The sequence below is a fragment of the Aotus nancymaae genome, unplaced genomic scaffold (assembly GCF_030222135.1).
Source record: "Aotus nancymaae isolate 86718 unplaced genomic scaffold, 86718_ANA_hifiasm-v0.15.2.pri h1tg000007l, whole genome shotgun sequence".
In the NCBI taxonomy this organism is placed as follows: Eukaryota; Metazoa; Chordata; class Mammalia; order Primates; family Aotidae; genus Aotus; species Aotus nancymaae.
The window spans coordinates 18,789,478-18,811,092 of NW_026988418.1; the positions used below are offsets into that span (position 1 = coordinate 18,789,478).

General features: G+C 40.5%; 1 non-coding gene across 1 annotated transcript; it reads left to right on the forward strand.

Annotated features, from left to right (window-relative positions):
• Positions 1-4,053: 4,053 nt before the first annotated feature.
• Positions 4,054-4,164, forward strand: LOC135273480 (U6 spliceosomal RNA). The gene has a single exon (XR_010341276.1). It is a non-coding gene; the product is annotated as a U6 spliceosomal RNA (small nuclear RNA).
• The last annotated feature ends 17,451 nt before the right edge of the window (positions 4,165-21,615 follow it).

Sequence of the window (21,615 nt, forward strand, 5' to 3'; positions counted from 1 at the left end):
TTTTAAGTGGAATATTTGGGCCATTTATGATCAAAGTGAATATTCAGATATGTGGTAATGTTCTAGTCGTCACGTTCATTGTTACCTACTTTGTTTTCTTTCTTGTGTTATTATTTTATAGGCCCTGTGAATTTTATGCTTTCAAGACATTTTATTCTGGTGCATGTCAAGCTTTTGTTTTAAGATTTAGAACTCCTTTTAACATTTCTTGCAGGGCAGGTCTGGTAGTGACAAAGTTTCTCAGCATTTGTTTGTCTGAAAATGACTTTATTTCTCCTTCATTTATGAAACTTAGTTTTTCTGGATGCAAAATTCTTGGCTGACAGTTATTCTGTTTATTGAGGCTGAAGATAGGACCCAGTCCTTTCTGGCTTATAAGGTTTCACTGTTTACTGTGCAGAGAGTCCCTGACTTATGATGGTTTGACTTAGTATGAAAGCAATGTATTCAGTAGAAACTGTACTTTAAGTATTCTTACAACAATCCTGTTTTTACTTTCAGTATAGTATTCAATAAATTACATGAGATATTCAATGTTTTATCATAAAATGGTTGTTGTGTTGGATGATTTTGTACAACTGCAGGCTAAGGTAATTGTTCTGAGCATGTTTAAGTAGGTTAGGCTAAGCTATGATATTCAGTAGGTTAGGTGTATTAAATGTAATTTTGAACTACAATATTTTCAACTTATGATGGGTTTATTGGGACATAACCTCGTCATAAGTCAAGGAGCATCTGCATAAACATGTCTTTGTGTTCTGACTGCTTTCAAGACTTGTTCTTGTTTTCATAGTTAGACCCTGACATCTCTATGTGTGCTTTTTTTTTTTTGTATTTATCTTACTTGGTGTTCACTGAGTATTTTGAATCCATAAATTTTACTAAATATGGAAATGTTTCAGCTATTATTTTTTCAAATGCTTTCTTTCCCATTTTTATTCTCTTCTCCTTCTGGCGCTTCTATTACATGTATTTTGACCATTTGGCATAGTTTTGAAGATCCCTGAGATTTTGTTCATTTTTCTCCAATCTTTTTCTGTTGTTTCCTTTAGATTGGCTAATTTCTATTGGCTTATATTCAAGTTCATTACACTTTTGCCTCCCCAATTTGTGTTAAGTCCATTGATCCTGTCAATTTAAAAAATTTTAATTATTGTACATTTCAGTTCTAGTTATTTTTTATAGCTTCAGTATCTCTGCTTAGAGCTCCTATTTATTCACTTATTAAGAGCATCTTCCCATAATTATTTAAAAATATTTAGAACTTGTACTTTAGAGTAATTGTCTGCTCTATCCAACATCTAGGATATCTTGGGGTTGGTTTCTTGGCTGGGGTTATGTTTTTCCATTCTTTGTATATCTACTAATTTTTGATTGTACTGAACATTGGTAATAGTTATAGAGATTTTTGATTCTGTTATCTTCCTCTGAAAAAATATTAATTTTTATTCTAGTGGACAGTAAGGGGTTTAATTATTGTTTCATCACCTTAAATTTCTGTAGACTCATTTTTATGCCTTGATAGGATCTATGGAAAGTCCAATGTCTTTCCCATGCTCCTCTAACTTAATGGGATCAACCTCAAACTCTGTGTTCCTTGTGAATTTTGTGAAGATCTGGTTTTAAGCTTTGTTAGGGTAGATCTAAAGCTATGCTGTATAATATGACAGCCACCTGTAGCAATTTAAATTTTTATTAAATAAAATAGTTTAAAATAATTTTCTTAGTTGCACTGGTTATATTGCAAGTGCTCAATAGCCACCTGTTGCTAGTAGTTGTCACTTTGGACAGTACAGATGATATTAATACTATTGCAGAAAGTTAATTGAACAGTGCTTATCAAAAGTATGCCTTACTCTAGTCTGCAGTTCTTATTCTTAAATTGTCACCATTTTGGTTTCTCCGTTGGGGGTTTAAAGTGTGAATAAGATTTCTTCACTCCGGCTGGACTGTATCTCCTCTGTCTTCTAGCACTGTTTAACTTCTAGCATCTCTGTTCTGTTATCTATCCTGTTGTAGTTACATTGTGGTGAGCCTGTGTACTCTCACCCTGAGAAGGCATAGCCTAGCTCTCAGTGAAGGACTCCATAGGGCACCCATATACGGGCTTTTGGGGACCCCTGTCTATGCAGTTCACTCTCCTCTGGTGCCATGCCCTACAGATTGTAGTCATGTCAGCTGCTCTGAACTCTGGCTTCTGCCTCATCAGCTCATCAGAACTACTATGCTCTGCTTAGACTCCAGCTCTCTGCTCTGCAGTGTGGGAAACCATTCCCAGAGAGCTGGGGCAATTGTGGGGCTTACTTTGCGAGCTTACCTCCTTTCAGGGATCGCAGTCATGTGTTGCCTATTGTCCAATGCCAGAAAACTGTTGCCTTCTATATTTTGTTATTTTGTTCAGTTTTAATGGTGGGAGGGATTTCATACCAATGATTCCATCATATCATGAAGTAGAACTCCTATTTTTTTTAGCAAACAACTTAGAATCATAAACACAAACTCCTGTTTTTAAAAGCTCCCTTGCTTCTGGATTTTTCTCATTGGAAATTCACCCTGATTAGTGACTAGCATCACATTATTTTGCTGGCTTCTGTTTTGTTCTCCTCTTTCCTTTGCTCCTGTTTTTCCCCACTGAGATTCTCTGGGATTTATTTTCTTTTGTCATGCAGAGGACTCAGCTCTCCACAGCTTCTGCCCTCAAACCTGTACAATCAAAGTCAATGAAATTCTTAGCAGAACAAAAAGATCCCTCTCCCATTTAATACATCTGTCCTGTTTATAAGAAGGTTGTAGTTATAGATAGCAAATATTTTTTCTCTTCTAATTTTTATTGTTGTTATTGTATTGATAATACAATATATCTTATCTGTATACTTCACACCTATACATCCCTCAAATCTATTCTCTACCCTCTGGTCAGAATGAACTTTGTAAAACTGACCATGTTACTCTTCTTTAATGACTTCCTGTTAGCAGATAAGATATAGTATCTCCAACTGACATCGAAGTCCTTCCATAGCCTCTTTCTTTTCGTGTTTCCAATTTCATCTCTTGTTTTCTGCATTCACCCCAAACACCTTCACATACACATAGCCCCAGCAAAACAAAAATGTTTGTGGTTTTAAAAACACAGCAAGATTTTTCTTTCCTTTATCCTTTTTCTCATAATGTCTCCTCTATCTAGAATCCCCTCTCCTTCCCTCTAATTTTCCCATCTTTACCTGGCTACTCTGACTCATTCTTCAAGGCATGGTTTAAAAATATTTTCCTTTTGAAATGATTCCCTGGGTCTGATCTTCTGTAGCTGGAACAGGTACCTCCTCAGGGTTCCTACTGGGCTTCCTTCTGACAAATCCCTCATTGACTAGAAGGGAAGAACTCTGTCCAGTTGGTCTCACTAGTGCTTAGTATAGTGCTTGGCACATAGTGTGTGTTAATTTCTGCATTAATTCAGTTAGCCAATAAATATCTGCTGAGTACATAGCACATGCAATGCAGTGTTCCAAAATCTCTGCTGTTTGGACATTTATTTTCTTGTGAGAGAGGCTGAACACAGGCAAACGGGTATATAATATAATTTAGAAAGTGGTGAGTCTTTCTCTAAAGCAAAGTAAGGGCATAGTAAGCAATGGGGATGCTATTTTGGATAGTGTGCCTCTTTGATATGACATTTGAGCAGAGATGTGATTAAAGTAAGGGACGGAGCTGTACAGACACCTGGGGAAGCATCATTCTAAGAGAGAAAATGAAGAATCAGAAGTGGGAACTTTCTAAGTGTGCTCAAGGAAGAGCAAGCAGACTGGTGTGGCTGGAGCAGAATGAGTGAGGAGGGCAGTGAGACAGACAGGTCCCAGATTGTTAGATCTTCTAGGCTAAGGAAGGAATTTAGATATTTTTTCCCCCTAAGTTTAATGGGAAGCCATTGGGAGGTTTTTAGGAGTGGCATGATATGATCAGACTGGTGTTTTGAAAGGATCATGGTGGCTTCTCTGCTGAGAACAGACTGGAGGAGCAAGAGAGGGAACTTGGAGACCAGTTAGAAGATAATTGCAGTGCTCACTTTGGCAGCCATATACTAAAATTGGAACTATACAGAGAAGATTAGCATGGCCCTTGTGCAATTTGTGTGATTACGCACAAATTTGTGAAGTGTTCCATATATATATATCTATTTTAAAGAAGGTAGTTGCATTTGTCAAGGTGAGAGAACATGGTGGCTTGAACCAGGGTCTTAACTTTGGACTTGGGAAGAACACCTTACAGTGTATTTGTGGAATAATAAAGGAATTAAATTTCTTTATATTGGGCTCCCCTAGGAGCCTATAAGCCTTTGGAAGGCAAGGCCTGTGTCTGATTTATCATTATACTCTGAGTACATTATATTCAAGTCCTATTAAATATCAGGAGTACAACATTATCTTTTAACCCTCTTTATCTTTCCCATTTTTTAATAGATGAATTGCCAAGCTGTCATAAATAAAGGCAAGAATGATGTACTATCTCATTGTTAAACCCCATTTTCCAGATGAGGAAACTGAGGTTCAGAGAGATTAAATCTCTTCATCAAGTTATCAAAAGCCACAACATGGTGGAGCCAGTCTTTTATCTCAGGTCTGTTTGACTCCATAGCCCTGACATTTTCCATTCCGTGAGCTATGCTGGCAGAGAGGGCACTTGTGTGCCATGATAGGAAAGGTTGGATGTGTGAGCCCTGGTCAGGAGGAGCAAACCCCAGCCATGATGTCAGATAGAGCCTCCTTCAAGAACAAAGCCATGAGATACTTGCTGGGCAGTGACATGCTTTTGGTAAAGCCTCTTCTTCCAGGCAGAGTTTGCAAGCACCTGTGTGGCTGGGAATCTTGGTCTTTCTGATTCATACATGGGTGTTGCATTTTATTTTTCTATCTTTGGGAAAATAAAAAGAAAATGTAAGGGAAGAAAAAGCCAAGTCCCAGTTGCCAAGTCTGTTAATGACACACATAATGGCGTGTTAACACAAATGATTACTGAGCTGGACAGCACCCAGCTTTCTGCCAAAACAAACCTTCCTGCTCAGCAGACCTGGGAATGCTTCAGCCAGGACGGGATGGAATGAGGAGGGTGGACTGCAGTCTTCCCTGGTCTGGAAGCAATTAAATGCCCTAGCTGTTGGCATCGCTGACTTCCCCATGGGCTCCAGTGGGGAGGACTGGGCCCCAGGTCTCCTGTACTCGCCACAAGACCTCAGGCAAGTCTCCACCTGTTTCTGAATGTGTGTCTCCTCAGGTGGGTTTGATCAGATGATCTCTAAGTCCATCCATTTTAACTGGCTGTGTTTCTGGGAAGCTTTTGAGGAGCCAGTGGAATAACCAGGTGTTGGGCTCCTCATACATTTTAGAAGGAGGGTTTTTTCCTCAGAGCAGAGCTGAGTTGGTAACACCTTTGTGTGAGGAGGTCAGGCAAGGAGCTCTGTGGCCTGTGCACCTCCAGATTGTGCTACCATCTGTGAGACCTTGAGTATTACCTAAGCCTCTGTTTTCTCACCTGTAAAATGGTAAGTGGGTTCCCCTTAATGGGAAGTTATGAGGGCTAAATAAAATACAAGATGTAAGATTCTTAGCATAGTGCCTGGCACGTAGAAAGTGATGAATATGTGTTAGCTTCTTTCCATGCCTTCTTTTTTCCTATCCCTTTTTTCTTTTCTTCACTTCCTCCCATCTTTTCTTCCCTCCCTTTATTCTTTCTTTACTTTTTTCCTAACCTTTATCTTTTTCCTGCTTTCTTCTCTTCCCTTCCAGAAGAAAAATCTGTCTTGTATTATGTGCTGTGAGTCAGTTTATCTGCTTATTGCAGATTACTTGACTGCAGGGACCGTGTGTTAGTCATTGCTTTATTCCATGTCTCTGCATGCAGAGTAGGTGCTCAATAAATGCTTGAGGAATCAATGATTGACTTGAAGGAGCCCAAAGCAGTTCTGCCATCCCTGGTTTCTTGGCTTTTTCTTTCCCTCTTTGTTCTGATGGAAAAATAAAAATCGTATCAGCTCACAATGCTCACTTGCTTGCTTACTTTCTCCCTCCCTTCCCCAGGCTATAAAAAACATTATATTCTAAAATGAAACAAAGGTAATGGAAACCAGAAGTCCATGTTTTGTGTGAGATTGAAAACATATGTGAAGAATGAGCATTGAAAATGATGAATCTGCACAAAGGCATTGGCAGTGTTCCCTCTGCCTTTTTGTTCCAGTCAGAAGCAGGAGTGTGCACATCTGCCCCAGCCCCCAAGCCAGGATGGCCACAGTTGTCAAGACAGCATGCCTGGCATAGCCATGGCCACTGTGTTCCCTTTAGGTCTCTTTCTGAAGGTACTTGGTGATGTGGGAATGAAGATCCCACAATACTTTTCTGACCTTTGGAAACATGGGAAAAAGATCTCTCTGGGTTCAGAAACAGAGGTTCTAGTTCTGCTTTGACCTTAAGATGAGAATAGTCACTATCACGTGTTGGGTCCCTCCTATGAGATAAGGATTTTATTTACATTAGGTCAACATTTACATTGCAGGGTCATTTTGAATATTCATTCTTCCCATTTTATAGATGAGACAACAGAGTCATGTAGCTAGTAAGTGGTAGACTGGGAATATAGTATTGGTAATACCTATTAAACATTGAGTTCTCATTTATTTGCTTTATGCATTCATTCAATAGATGTTTATCAAGCATCTGCTGTGTGCCAGCCACTGTGAGTTAGTTGGAGATACAGCACTGAATAAGATAGATAAGTCTCTGGCCTTACTGTGTGCTGGCAAAGATGTAATGATGAATTCAATGTTCAAATTCATTGAGTACAATGTAAAAAAATTCTGGGTACCATGAGCCTCTGTGATGCAAGGTACTCGGGTTTGAGGTGTCAGGGAAGCTCTCCTGAGGATTGACTTCATGGGGAGACCTGAAAGATGAGTAGGTGCTATCTAAACAAACTGAGGTAGGACTTTCCAGCCAAGGGAAGACATATGAGAAGGGAAGAAAAAGCTTGGTGTAATTAAGATGAGCAAAAGAGGCTTGAAAGATGAGGTTTATATACTTTATCTCATTTTATCCTTAAAAACTCATAAGGGGAATACTATTATCATCCTTTTTCTACAAGTCAGGACACTGGGGCTAGGTTAAGGGCTTGCCCACGGTCCCCAGTAGATTGACTCTCCTGCCTATCCTGATTCTGAAACACAGGGCTACATCTGACAAGGACTCTGTGGTCTGGCCTTTTGAAGTGACTGAAAATAGGAAATACGACCAATAACTAGAGATTTTTGAATCCAGAACCTCTGAGCTATGGAGCCTGAATTATACCAGTATCAGGGGCAGCAGAAACCCAGGTAGCCGTTGAAGAACTTTCTGCCATGGGCCTCTCCTGCCTATAGAAACTGCGAGTTCTTGGGGGTCTTTTATGATAGCATCTTATCGTCATTCTTGACATTGTCCTGGTTGTCCCAGATAACTCAGGGGTCTGGATCTAAAATGGTCTAAGATCCTGTCTTGTCATGTGCTTAAGACTGCAGCTTAGGCATTGCTTCTGCTAAGAAGTCTTTCTTGAAGAATGCAAGCCTGGTTCTATGTCCTTTCTTTGGTTGGTCTTGCCACATGCACCCACCCTTCCTCACTCTGCCTTGCAAGCTCCTCTTTTTCAACCTGAACCACACTGTATTTGGAGTATTCATTCACTTATCTGCCATCACCATTTGAATCTGAGCTCCTCATGGGCAGAACTTGGGTCTGATTCATCACTGTGTTCCATTGCAGCCCAGTGTTCTCTAATGCTGGATGAGTAAATGATGCGTGAACATTCCATTTTCCATCTCCCTAGGAGGGAAAGCAGCCTCCAGAAATCATGGCTGTCATTAGCCCTAAGGGGGCCAAATCTGGAAATCAAATCAGTGATGGGAAACATGAAAGAGAGCTGGTTTCTAGGAAAGAGGCCACCGCTCTCCTAGAGTGGGCATCATTGCCCATGTAGGCTGTTGCAGCCTCAGGAGAGACAGTGAGAAGGTGGAGCTTAGGCTAGAGAGCATGATGCCGGAGAGGAAGAGCTGAATTTCCCAAATGGTTTCCATCTGCTCTGATGGTGTCCATATTCTTGAAATGAAATAATGTTTAACTGCCTCCTGCCCATGAATCCATCCCATAAGCATTGCTGAGCACCTACTGTTTGCCTTTTATTCTGCTTTATGCTGGGGAAATAGAAAGGAAGCAATGAGTCTTTGGGAGAGACAGGAATGAAAACAGATGCTATGCAAAGTGCTTCATTCTACCTAAGATGAAAGAGCTTTGGAAACACACAGGATTGAGTCACGTTGGGAGAGTTGGAGAAGAATTTCTAGAAGAGCTAACAGTTTAGCTGGATCTTAAAGGATAAGTAGGGGTGTGAAAGTGAAGCAAGGCATTCCTGGCAGAGGAAGGAGCAAGAACAAAATCCCGGGGGAATGCAAGGGTGTGGCCTGTCTAGGGAACAGGGCAAGTTGGTTCATTGTGGCAAGGAGATAGAGTATTCTTGGGAAAGGGAGGAGGAGGAAAGAAGGTCAGAGAGACAGGTGTCCCAGCACCTAGACTGAACTGCTGTAGAGTCACAGCCACAGTGTCTGCTGTGTGCCAGACACTGGGTTAGCTGGAGACACAACAGACAGGAGATGCTGACCGCTGAGAATGTGAGTCAGTACTTTCCACTTCTTCTCATGGTCAGTTTCACCAACCAAACAGGAAGGGGCTTAGTGGCTATTAGAGAATCTGGATAGACATAAGTATGGAAGCCAAAGTCAGTGGACTGTGCTGGGTTTCCTTTCTATTTCCCAAGGTCTGCAAAGAGCCACTGGGTTGCCATACTGGGAGTGAGGCCAACCACCAAATGAGAACGAAAGCCAAGAGCCACAGCAGCAATGTCTTGGTGCTTGCCGCACCTGTTTCATCCAAGTGAGAAGTGATAAAATGTTCTCTAAGGAGAGTAGGATAAGGAAAGAGAAAGGGGAAAGGCAAGGCAGGGAGAAGGGCATCATGGGGAAGGAGCTTGGTGTGGCTGTGGTCCATTGTCCTGGCACGGAGAATAAATGGGGCTGACATCCACACAGCCCCCAGTGATCTTGGCTCCCTGTGAAAGGCCTGTAGGAACAGGCAGCACCTGGGCTGTAGGAACTGAATCACCAATTGTGTTCAGGCACCTGTCCCAGCTCACTGGTCCCCTTACCTTGCCAAATCCTCTCCCCTACATTGTGTCCTGGAGAGCAGAGGGTCACATTGGGTTTGGACTCAGGCCATATTTTTATTAATTGCCCCATTTGAATTTGGCCCCAAGTTTAGAAGCTGATGTCCTGGGTTCCCCCCTCTGCCCCCAGAGCCACCCAAGGTCCATTTCATTTCATTGTACTCCATGCTTTGTGTCTGATGCCTCCTCAATAATGTGAGCTAGTTGAGGACTAATGCTACGTCTTATTTATATCTGCACATCTGGCTTCCAGCAGGGAGTCCTGGAGCTGAGAAACAGACAAACAAATATTGATCTAATCATTACTGAAAACCTGACAAAGCTGATGACAGTGTACCTCAGTGTCCAATGGGAAGGAGCAAGGAGGAACAGCAATCTCATCTTTTCCTGTTGGTTTTTCAGTTCTTTCATTTCTTAGCAGGTATTTTTCCCCCTTCAGTTTTCTCAATACTCCCCTAGGCTGGCTCCTGGTGGGCTCCTTATTTATTTATTTATTTATTTATTTAAAATGAATAGACTTTGTTAGAACAGCATTAAGTTTACAGAAAACTCAAGCAGAAAGTATGGCGTTCCCTTATATACCCCCTCACGACACACACAATTTATCCTATTATTAACATCTTGCACTGGTGCATCACACATTTGTTATGAAACATTAGTATTAACTAAAGTCCACAGTTTACATTAAGGTTCACTTTTTGTGTACAGCTCTATGAGTTTTTACAAATGTATAAGGATATGTGTCCACTATTATAGAAGAGTTTCAGTGCTCTAAAATGTTCTCTGTTCTCCACCTATTTATCCCTCCCTCCCCCAGAACAACTACTGATTTTTTTTTTTTTTTTAACTGTCTCCATGGTTTTGCCTTTTCCAGAATATCATATAGTTGGAATCATACAACATGTAGCCTTTTCAGACTATCTTCTTTTACTTAGCAGCATGCATTTATGGTTCCTTTATGTCTTTTCATGGCTTGGTAACTTATTTCTTTTTATCCTTGCATAATTTTCCATTATGCAGATGTACCACATCTTGTCTATTCATTCATCTATTGAAGGATATCTTGCTTGCTTCCATGTTTTAGCAGTTAGAATAGAGCTACTGTAAACATTCATGTGCAGGTTTTTGTGTGATTATAAATTTTTGTCTCATTTGAGTAAATACCTAGAAGCATAATTCCTAGATTATGTAAGGAGACTAGATTTTGCTTTGCAAAAAGCTGCCAAATTGTCCTAAAAACAGGGTTTTGGAGGCTGCCTGACCTGTGTTCAAACCCTGCTTTTCCACTTTCTGGGTTCATGAACTTTGGCGAGCTGTTTACATCTTTGAGTTTTTTTCCTCATCTGTAAAATGCGGCTGTATTAGTCTGTTCTCATGCTGCTATAAGGACATGCCCTGAGACTGAATAATTTATAAAGGGAAGAGGTTTAACTGACTCAGTTCCACAGGGCTAAGGAGGCCTCAGGAAACTTACGATCCTGGTGGAAGGGGAAGCAAATACGTCCTTCTTCACATGGTGGCAGCAAGGAGAAGTGCCAAGCAAAAAAGGGGAAAAGCTCCTTATAAAACCATCAGTTCTCTTGACTCACTCATGATCATGAGAACAGCATGAAGGCAACTGCCTTCGTGATTCAATTACCTCCTTCCAAGTCCCTCCCACAATACATGGGGATTATAGAAACTACAATTCAAGATGAAATTTGTATGGGGACACAGCTAAACCATATCACTGGCTGATGATAGTACCTGCCTCATAGGGTTTGTATTAGTCAGTTCTCACACTGCTAATAAAGACATATCTGAGACTGAGTAATTTATAAAGGAAAGAGGTTTAAATTGACTCATAGTTCCACATGGCTGGGGAGGCTTCACAACCATAGAGGAAAGTGAAGGAGGTCACTTTCTTATGTGGTCACATCTTACATGGTGGCAGGCAAGAGAGTGTGTTCAGGGGAACTTACCTTAATAAAACTTACCTTAATAAAATCAGATCTCATGAGACTTATTCACTATCACAAGAATAGTATGGGGAAAACTGCCCCTATGATTCAATTATCTTTCCTGGCCCTGCCATTGACATGTGGGGATTATTACAATTCAATGTGAGATTTGGGTGGGGACATAGCCAAACCATATCAGGGTTGTTATGAGAATCAGATCATATAATGTACATAAAGGGCTGAAATGTGGTGTGCTGTGTTAAACTGTGTCCTCCAAAAAGATATGGTCAAGTTCTAGCCCCAGTACTTGTAAAAGTAAACTTGTTTGGGAAAAAGATCTTGACATGAAATCATACTGGATTTAGGATGTTCCCTAAACCCAGTGACTGATATCCTTATATTCATATAAAAGGAAGAGACACACAGAAACAGAAGTGATGGCCATGTGATGAAGAAGGCAGAGATTGGGGTAATGCAGCTACAAGTCAAGGAATGCTGAGGATTGCCAGGATCCAGCAAAAGTTAGGAGAGAAGCATGGAGAAGGTTCTCCCTCGGAGCCTCCAGGAGGAACCAGCCTTGCTGACCCCTAGGTTTCTGGCCTTCTGAACTGTGAAAGAAAAAGATGCTGTTGTTTTAAGCCACCCAGTTTGTGGTATTTGTTAAGGTAGCCCTACAAAACTAATACACGTGACAAGTACTCAGTACATGGTGTGCACCCACATTATTATATATGAAGGCTCTCCTTACTCCAGGCAGAACTGACTCCTTCCTCTTTAAGGTCTCATTATAGCCCACACAGCTTCTATCCCAGTCCTGACACTCTTTTCAGGAGTTATCTGCCTATGCATTAATCTCTGACCTATCTCTGGGCCTGCAGTGCCCAGGTCTAGCAAAGAGAAGGTGCATAGTAAAGACTGAATGAGGATCCAGTTGTTCTGGCTGGCTGTTGGCACTCAGGTCTCTGTCAGGCTCCTGCTTTGATGGAATACTCCGTGATCACAACTAAATGCTGAGCATCTGGTACCCTTCCCCCACTTCTGGCTAAATTAGGTGTGAATGAATCAAAAACATAAGGATCCCATTTGCTTTCCCTCTGCTTCTTTTTAAGCCATATGCATTTAGAATTAATCAACCAAGCATGACTGAGAGTTTTGACAAACCCAAAATATTGGGGAAAGAATTCAACATGTTTTGATGATCCTCAGTGCAAAGGTGGTTAAGCTGTTGACCCAACCATTTGTTCTATCTGAAGTCAAGGAAGGTTTTGATAAATACAGTCTGCCTCAGTTTTCTCAGTGAGGGTGGAACATGATGGGGACTCTGACGGTCTTACTCTCATAGAGGTACTTGGTCCCAGGCAAGCACTGCCCAGGCAGCAGCCAGTGCCAAATGTGCCAGAATGCTGAGGGTCTCTATGGTGTCAGAGCTCCTGTTCTTAGTTCAGGACTGGGTTCTAAATGCTGTGGTCCTGGGCAAGTCTGAGACTGCTCATTGCTCCCAGGGTGTTAGATTGCTGTTCTGGAAGTCTATAGCTACAGGTGTGGTGCAGAGACTGTTGCACAGCTAGATTCTGCTGGAAGTGAGAGTTAAAGAGGTCAAACAGCTTGACAAATTGATGCAGGTCCTTCTGTCTCTTTAAGAAAACAAATGAGTCACTTTGTTCTTGTAAAAAAATGCCTGCTTTTATGTGTGTGTAGAAAATAATTACTTAGAGAGCTACCTGTAAGGAAAATAAGCCCTGCTTATAACCTACCTTGCAGAGATACCCATGAATTGACTTTATTATGGGCCCTTTTGGACATTTTAAAATGTATGTATATGTGCATATTGCATATAAACAATCATATTGTACTCTGATCAGTTCCCAGAATGTAAATGATGTGCCCCAAACTGAGAAGAGGGACACTTTAATTACACATATAAACATCTAATTTAAAAAAGAAAGTTCGGTGTGTAATGCCATGCTTTTTGTACTCTGATTCGTCAGCTATTTATCCTTTAGACTGTGTGGAAGCTTTCTTGGAAGCAGATTCCCCTATTTCATGCTCTCATAGTACCCCGTATTCATTGCATGATGCCTCATAATGCCATTAGGCATTAAACATTTCCATGTGTAATTTTTGTCTTTTCTGCTAGATTGTAACTTTGGCAAGGGTGAGGCAGTGACTGACTTGAGCCAACACACTACCCATCACCTTTCTCCAGTCTTTCATTTGACTCAGACCGTATGGTTCCTGAGCCCCAGAGTGGAAGGAAGGTGGCCTGGAACCCTTGACAAAATGGACCTGGCTACGTATACACCTATATATCCTTGTGACTATCTGTTCAGTCCTCTCCAAAAGAACCTGCTACTATCGAAAACCCAGAAATTGTACCCCAAGGAAAGAGATGGCTAACCTTTTGAAATTCTATTGGATTCTGGCGCCAAGCTAAAACTAAGGATTCAGAACTGCACTGTAGTTCACCATTTAAGATGGGGAGTGAGGAGGACTTCTGCAGGCCAGGAGATAAATGATCTCACTTGACTTTCTATCACAGAAAGGCAACAGAGCAATAAATCTCCTTATCATTATTACCCTAGTCTGGATGTATAGCTGGAATGAATAGAACTACCATACAGCTTTCTGATCCATGGTAAGGTCTACTATGGGGAAAGACTCCACTGAAGCCATTAACATTCACCAGTTATGCAAAAAAAAAACCAAAAACTAAAAGCAATATTGCATTTCCAAGGATAGCTGAAGACACTGTCATGACCATCAAAGACTTGAAAGACACAGGAGGGGGTTCCTAACCCTTCTCCACTTAATTTATTATTTGTCAGGGTAAAAGGATCCTTGAGATGATAGTGACTTACTATAAATTTAATTGGGTGGAGACTTCAATTGCAGCTGCCATTTCAGATGTGTTCTCCTTCTGGACATAAGCAATACAGCCCTTGACAATGGATATGCAGCTATTGAGCAGGCAATGAGTGCTTTTTTCTCCACTCTGAAACATAGCAAATATCAGAGGCAAATTGCTCTCATTTAGTAGGGGGAGAAGTAATATATTTACTAATTCAAGGATTTGTAAATTCTCAGATCTGTGCTAGAATCTATGCTACAGGTTGTTGATGGTCTCACCATCTTACAGGACGTCATGCTTGTCATCCACTAGATTGATGACATTATGTAGGTAAGACCTGGAAATAAGAGATTCCCTAGTTGTTTGGCTAGATATATGTGTGCAGAGAGTGAGCAATACATACTTTGAGATCAAGTTCTATGTAGCTTCAGTGATCTAGAACAGAGTTAGCAAATTTTTTCTGTAAAAGGACAAATAGGAAATAATTTTAGCTTTGGATACATTGTCTCTATTGTAACTAGTCAATTCTGCTATTATAGTACAAAAGCAGTCACGGACAACATGCAAACCAATGAGCATGGCTGTGTTTTAACAAACTTTTATTTATAAAAACAGGGTGTGGGTTTGATTTGGCTTGAAGACTTTTGTTTGCTGACCCCTGATTTAAAACATGTCAGGGATATCTTCCAAAAAATGACAAAATGGTCTCTCTTGTTATTCCTTCCACCAAGAAGAAAGTATGATATTAAGTGTTGTCTTAGTCAGTTTGCGGTATTGTAACAAATTAACATAGATGGGGTGGCTTAAACAACAAACATTTATTCCTCACAGTTCTGGAGGGTAGAAGGTTGAGATCAGGGTGCTACTATGGTCAGATTTTGGTGAGGGTACTTTTCTAGGAAGCGGACACCCAACTTCTTTTTGAATTCTCACATGATAGAAAGAGGACTAGATAGCTCTCTTAGGCTTTGTTTACAAGGGCACTAATCCCATTTATGAGGGCCTCATCATCATAAACTAAATCACCTTCCAAGATCCTACCTGCTAATACCATCACATTGGAGGATAGGTCTTCACGAATTTATGAGTTTTGGGGAGCACAAACATTTGGTCCATAACAGTGAGTCTCCTAGAAATTCGAAATCAGTTGATACCACATTTGAATGTATTGCACTCACCCATTTTCCAGGTGATCTGAAAAATTGGCAGCCTTAAGAGAGGCTCAGATTAAAAAAAATCTATAGCTATTCCAAAAGGCAGTCCAGGTGGCTTTTCACTTAATTAGTTTGAACCACATAAACAATAGGGCTTGACATATCTGTAGTAAGCTAAGATGCTGTATGGTTTAATATAAAAACACCACTCTAATATTCCTACCTTCTTGAGCCTTCTGAATCCTCTGCATTCTGCTCAGGCAGTTTTTGTACCTCTTCCACATTTACTGTAGGCCAAATTTGTGTCTAATCTTCAAAGAACCATCTCAGTTGCTATGGAGGCTTCTCAACTTTTATAGCAAATTTCGAGTTAGTAGTTGGCTAACTGAGCTGTCTTTTTTTTTTCCCTCTTATCAAGGCTCCTAAAACCATTAACCTCAGCTAGCCACATCTGCAATCCTTATAATTACCATCACCCTCATCTCATTCAGCGTCCCCAGCCTTCTGCATCACAGTCCTAGGACAAGTGATGCTATTGCCCGCCAGGGATAATCACCACCCAACTCCCCACCAGCAATGGGCTCTTGATTGCCATCTGGCCTGTTCCAGAATTCCACCTGGAAAGTCTGATTTCCAGGATCACTTCCTAGAGCAACTCTCTTAGATTAGCTTCTCCCAAAAAGTAGATCCACAGACAAGAGTTTGTGGGCTGGTTGTTGATTTTAGGTTGTGATCCCAGGGAAAATGGGTCAAGGTCTGGAAAGAAGAAAACAGGAAAGGGAAAGCTAATATAAGTTTGAATTATTGAGCTGGCCACTACTATGGGGAATGAGCATTTTATCCCACTGGACCCTGTGACAACTTCAGAATTATCCACCCAAGTGTTGGAAAAGGAAAACATTTGCCCATTGCCTCTATGGGTTGCCCCCTGGAGTGCTGTTTTCCTCTTATTTATAGGCTTGCCTATGCTGGACTAAATGGACACCACAATGTCAGAGAAGTCCCAGGGCAAGCCCAAGATAGATGGTGTAACAAAGGTGTCAAACAGCCACCAGGCTAAACCCACAGGCCATTGTCCCAGTATTAAGTGGAACCAAAGATGAACTGAAAGGATATGAGCAATTACAAGTGATGTATACTCTGTGCATGGACTCTATGGATCTCTTCAGTCAAAGGCTCCTTTCCCTGCTAATGCCCAATTTTCCAGCCTTATCGTACAACTCTTAAGTCCCTGGTATGTACAGCATAATAAAAAAGGCAGTGGACATATTATCATGATAATAATTTATTCTCCAGCTAACCTTAAAGGAGAGTGGAATGCCATATTGAAGATTTAGATATGACAACAGATGGGAGGTAATTGATGGTAAGTACAGGGTATTGTTTCTCAGAATGTAATGTGTGACCATAGATTTAGGAACTAAGTGGCAGAGGTTGTGTGGTGCCTCTTGTGACTGAACCTAATGATCCATGCTCAAAATGTTGCTTCTTGACTTGTGGTTCTGTGGTCTGCTGAACCCTAGGAAGTACCCAAGGAAGGAATAATCCCACTGGGGCAAACAGTAAGTCTACTGAATTGGAAGTCATGGTGACTCCCAGGCCACTTTAGGTTCATGGAGCCAAGAGATAAACAAAAGGAAAAAAAAAGTTTGGCTGGTGTAGTTGACCTTAACCATTGAGTGGAGATAGTGTTTGGGCTACATGATGGGCAGAGGAGAATATGAATGGAACTCTGATTATTTCCCTAGTTTTGTCATATTACCATGCATTGTTGTAAACAGTTACAGGAGACTATTATACCCTTACAGGAACAGGACCACCAATGACTGAGATCCTCTGAGAATGAAGTATTTGTTCATTTCATTAGACAAGATCCCCAGTAAGTTGTAGTTGTGGCCAAAGTGGGGGGAATACGTATTGCATAGTGGATAAGTGACCTCATACATGTTAGCTCCGGCTTGGTGTCCATTTGTGGAAGAGTAAACTATATTCTCTACATGTGTTTTCTTTTTTTGTAACTTTTATTTTAGGTTCAGGGGTACACTACATGTGAAGGTTTGTTATATAGGTAAACTTGTGTCATGGAGGTTTGTTGTACAGATTATTTCACCACCCAGGTATTAAGCTTGGTACCCATTAGTTATGTTTTCTGCCTCTCTCCATCTGTATTTTCTTACTCGGAGAAGAGAGCTCTGGGGTTTTGTAGGTTGGAGCTAGAAGTGAAAGCTTCATGTCTTCTTCTGATTAAAACTTTGATTGGGTCTTCATCGCCAACATGCTCTGCTTCTCAGACTGGGGAGTATATACTGCCAAAACTACATGGTCATATGTTGGAGGACATATGGCTATCTTCTATTATTCAAAGCTTTGTCTCATACCAGTGTTGCAATAATTATTTGGGGATCCATTAGGCTGAGACAGCCCAGTTCCTATGTAATCACACTAAAATGCATCTCCATGTAGACTGTAAAACAAAACTTAAGTTTAATCAATCAGTAACTACCAACTAACCTTTAATTAGAGATTTTGCACTTTAAACAATTAAAAAAAAATTTGGTCTTTCTTCTGTGAATGCCCCTACCCTCAGTGGAGTGCTGAATCACTTGTGATCTGGTGCTGCCCAATTCACAAATTTCTGAATGCTCAAATAAACTCTTTAAAATTTTAATGTGCCCAAGTATATCTTTTAACACCATTGTTAAAAAAAACTAGAGCTGGACGTAAGTTAAAGTAGTAAAACAGATTTTTATTCAGGAACTATTGCAAGAAGGGAAAGGAGATCTCAGTATAGAACTGGGCTCAATTCAGAATACAATACGGAAGAGAAGGATTTACAGCCCAGGAGCAGAGTCAGGGTCAGTAGATGGAAAATTACTGAGACAAAACATCAGGAGTAAGGGGGATTCTGGCTAACCTGACTTGACAGAATTCTTGCTGAAGGCAGGCCAGGTGATCAGATATGAAAGATGGGGGATGGTGGAGGTTGAGGAATTTGATCAGATATTGAAGATGATCAGATATTGAAGATATCAAGGGGGGAGGGGATATTCTCTAAACTGACTCAGCATTCTTGTTGCAAATGGACTATACAAAGACAGTCACTGAAGCCCAAGTTGGAGACCTAGTTTGGAAGAGGATTTAGAGGAACTTAACTCAAGTTTGGTCAAGGCGATAGTCTTTGTCACCATCCCCTCCCTTAAAGTCAAGTTAACAGTGAATAGTTTTTAAAAATACTGACTTTATAGTAATTATTCCCCCATCTGTCCTTGTTTCAGATGGTTGCTTTGTTACTGATGGTCTGTATATTATTTCTTATGTGACTATTTTCCTCACACGGTTGTTAGAGATGAAGGTGAATCCAAGCCCATGGCTATTTCCATAGCACCAAACATACTGCCTGGCAAAGAATCTTAAGTGTATCTTAATATATTCCTGCTGAATAACTGAATGGATGAATAGGTGAACAGACCGTGGAGACCCTGGACTGTTGAAGATGCCAAGCCTCCAGGACTGCTCTCTCTGCTGATTGGTGTTGGTGATGGGGATTCTGGTCCCATAAACAGCTGCCCCATTTAGATTATTTGCCCTTTATTTTTTCTAAGCCTCAAAGAGCTCCAGGCACTATAACCTCTTCACCTGCATGAGATTTCCAAGTCATCAATTCCTGCCCGTGGACCATTTCCTTTGTCAAGGGGAGAAAGTGATTCCCTGCAGTCTTCTGAATTTACAAAGAAAAGCTGTCCAGATGTGTCTGGCCTACCTCTCTCTGCTCTCTTTCCCTCACAGCCCCCCTCATTTTGCCTTCAAATGAAATTCATTTCTGGCTGAGGGGAGAGAAAAAGGATTAGGGAGTCTATATGCAGCTTCTTTCAAGCTACAGGGGAGAGCAGATGGTTCCAGTCAGTGTTTTCTTTATAGGCAGATTTTGTTCCTTAAGGCAAAATGCAGACTGGGATACCCAGGCTGGCTTACCATTAACCCTTCTGGGGCCGAGTGGGCCTCCCAGGCTGGGTCAGTACAGGCTTCAGAGTCATGATGTGTCTGGGGGTCCAGGATAGAAGAGTTGTACCAGGTCACAGATTTGGGCTGGCTTAATGTTCTTTATAGGAAAGCATATTCCAAAATGCTATAATTCTAGGGGCTCAGTGAGTTTGGCAATAGTCAGGTAAAGCATTTAAAAAGAGGCTTTAGTTTTACCTTGAAAAATGGGGCTCGTTAGTTTCGAAGGGAAGGGCAGAATGGGCATTCTAAGCAAGCAAAATAATGTTACATGATGACAACAATTTGGTAAACTAGTTTAAATACAGTAAGTATTAGTTGAATACCTAGTATGTACCAGACATATGTATTTATGGATCTGTCCCCCATCAGTAGATAAGTCACTTGCAGACTGTCTACATACTGTCTAGACTAAGAGGGCCTGGTGGTTCAATTATTAATCACTTACTCCATGCTAGTTCCTGGGCTAGATGGCAGGGATTAGAGATAAAGATGGTTTCTGAGATCAAGCTTGTAGTCTAGCAGTGGTATGGTTTGAATGTCCCCTCCAAAACTCATATTGGAATTTGATTGCCATATAAAAATTCTATGAGGTAGGACCTTTTAAAAAAAATTTTCAATAGATTTTTGGGGAACAGGTGGTGTTTGGTTACATGAATAAGTTCTTTAGTGATGATTTCTGATATTTTGGGACACCCATCACCCAAGCAGTACACACTGTACCCAATGTGTAGTCTTTTATTTCTCACACCCAATCCCACCCTTTCCCCTGAGTCCCTTAAGTCCACTGTATCATTCTTATGCCTTTGCCTCCTCATAGCTTAGTTCCCACTTATGAGTGAGAACATACAAGGTTTGGATTTCCATTCCTGAGTTACTTCACATAGAATAATGGTCTCTAATTCTATCCAGGTTGCTGTGAATGCCATTATTTCGTTCCTTTTCATGGCTGAGTAGAATTGTGATATATACCACAATTTCTTTATCCACTCACTGATTGATGGGCATTTGGACTGGTTCCATATTTATCCAATTGTGAATTGTGCTGCTATAAACATGCGTGTACAAAAGCCTTTTTCGTGTAATGACTTCTTTTCCTCTGAGTAGATACCCAGTAGTGGGATTGCTAGATCAAATGGTAGTTCTACTTTTAGTTCTTTAAGGAATCTCCACACTGTTTTCCATAGAGGTTGTGCTAGTTTTCATTCCCACCAGCAGTGTAGAAGTGTTCCCTGTTCATCGAATCCATGCCAACTTCTATTATTTTTGATTTTTTGATTATGAATATTCTTGCAGGAGTAAGGTGGTATCGCAATGTGGTTTTGATTTACATCTCCCTAATAATTAGCGATGTTGAGCATTTTTTCATATGTTTGTTGGCCATTTGTATATCTTCTTTTGAGAATTGTCTATTCATGTCCTTAACCCAATTTTTGATGCAATTTTTTTTTTTTTTTTTTTCTGATTTGTTTGAGTTCCTTGTAGGTTCTGGATATTAGTCCCTTGTTGGATCTGTAGATTGTGAAGATTTTCTCCCATTCTGTGGGCTGTCTGTTTAAGCTGCTGATTGTTTCTTGCTGTGCAGAAAATTTTTAGTTTAATTATGTCTCATTTATTTGTCTTTTTTTCATTTCATTTGCTTTTGGGTTCTTTGTCATGAAGTTTTGTCTAAGCCAATGTCTTGAAGCGTTTTTCTGATGTTATCTTCTAGAATTTTTATAATTTCAGGTTTTAGATTTAACTCCTTGATCCATCTTGAGTTGATTTTTGTGTAAAGTGAGAGATGAGGATCCAGTTTTATTCTTCTACATGTGGCTTGCCAATTATCCCAGCACAAATTTGTTGAATAGGGTGTCCTTTCCCCACTTTATGTTTTTGTGTGCTTTGTCGAAGATCAGTTGGCTGTAAGTATTTGAGTTTATTTCTGGGTTCTCTATTCTGTTCTGTTGGTTTATATGTACCTATTTATACTGGTAACCATGCTGTTTTGGTGACTATGGCCTTATAGTATAGTTTGAAGTGAGATAATATATGCCTCCAGATTTGTTCCTTTTGCTTAGTCTTGCTTTAGCTGTGTGGGCTCTTTTTTGGTTCCATATGAATTTTAGAATTGTTTTTCCTAGTTCTGTGAAGAATGATGGTGGTATTTTGATGGGAATTCCATTGAATTTGTAGATTGCTTTTGGCAGTATGGTCATTTTCATAATTTTGATTTTACCCATCCATGAGCATGTGATGAGTTTTCATTTGTGTCTGTTGTCTATGCTTTCTTTCAGCGGCGTTTTGTGGTTTTCCTTGTAGAAATCTTTTGGCAGATCGGACCTTTAAGAAGTGATTAGGTAATGGGAGTTTTGTCCTGTGTGAATGGATTAATTCCATTTTACTGGGAGTGGTTTTGTTATAAAAGTGAGATCTCTCTCTCTTACTGTGCAATGCCCTGTAC